Here is a 1,216-nt window from a genome sequence, read left to right as displayed (position 1 = left end):
GTATGTCACTTGGCTTGCCTCACCAAGTCCGGAGAAAGAGGAGCAGCAAGCGTCGCCCAGCCATGCGGTCTAAATTCCATCGGGTGCATATGTCAAGCTTTTTTGAACTTGTGTCGTGGATTTTGCAGCAATTTACTCCTGTTTGTTTCAGTCTAATGCTCCTGGTTGTTAGTTCAGTCAATACAGTTATCATACTCTGTTCTAGAGTCAGCTATGCTAAATGCTTCTGTCTAGTTAAGATTACTGTTGTTTATGGTAAATGTAGTCCGAGTCCAGTTAGTCAGAATGTCAGGGCAAATCAAAACTATGAGGTTTATTTTGTAAAACCGCTTGACCGGTTCGACAGTATTGTCCAGGTTTTTTTGTTTGAGGACTGGCCTCGGCCTCCTCGGAAGGTCTGACCTCTATGTACATATTTTTCACTTTTTTAATATAGAACTAGTCTTTACGTAGAAAAAAAAAAAAACCTATGATTGTGCAAATGCAATTGATTTATTTTATTTCTTAAGATTTTAAATTAAAATATTACATCATTACTTCTGGTTTTTATTTATGACTTTTTACATTTTATTTATATATGTGAAGATGACTCTTTGGTGGACAAAAAGTTGATCTGAAGGCTCTTATCGATGTTTACTGTTTTTTCTTTAACTTTTCCTAAAAATTTAAGATTAACAACATTATTGTTTCTCTGCGAGTACATTAAACCTAAAAAATGGGTTTCTTCTCAAATACTTTCCTAGTTATCTGAAAAAGGTCATGGTAACATAGATGAATTCCACACCTAACGTTTGGGCAATGTTATGATCGAAAAAGTGCATGGTAATGGTAAAGTAAGCCAAATTCAAACCTAAATAGAATCAATGCATAAATATACAAATGCCTTCAACTGCAAAGCGTCCATTGAACTAACCTGATAAATTAAAGGTGAGAGATGTTTCGTTGGTGATAATCAATAGTTTGTAATTAAATATAAGCAATGTTAAATATACCTTAAGGATGAGTTGATTTGAAAATTAAGATAGGGTAGATAAAAAGAAACATAGACAGGAGAACCAAAATGGCATGGGACGATATAAGGAACTATAGTAGATGAAATTATTAGTCTCTTATGGGAACTTGGCTGATTGAGGCTTTTGTATCAAGTTAGATTCCTATTTATGCTATGTTATGTTTTAGCTGCAGTAAAAGGCAGCCCTAACCATAGTCGAAAAGA

This window comes from Pinus tabuliformis, chromosome 3_1 (genome assembly GCF_031772625.1).
Source record: "Pinus tabuliformis cultivar Carrire ecotype Pingquan chromosome 3_1, CPIR1, whole genome shotgun sequence".
NCBI classification, from domain to species: domain Eukaryota; kingdom Viridiplantae; phylum Streptophyta; class Pinopsida; order Pinales; family Pinaceae; genus Pinus; species Pinus tabuliformis.
Note: the sequence above shows the minus strand (reverse complement) of the source record.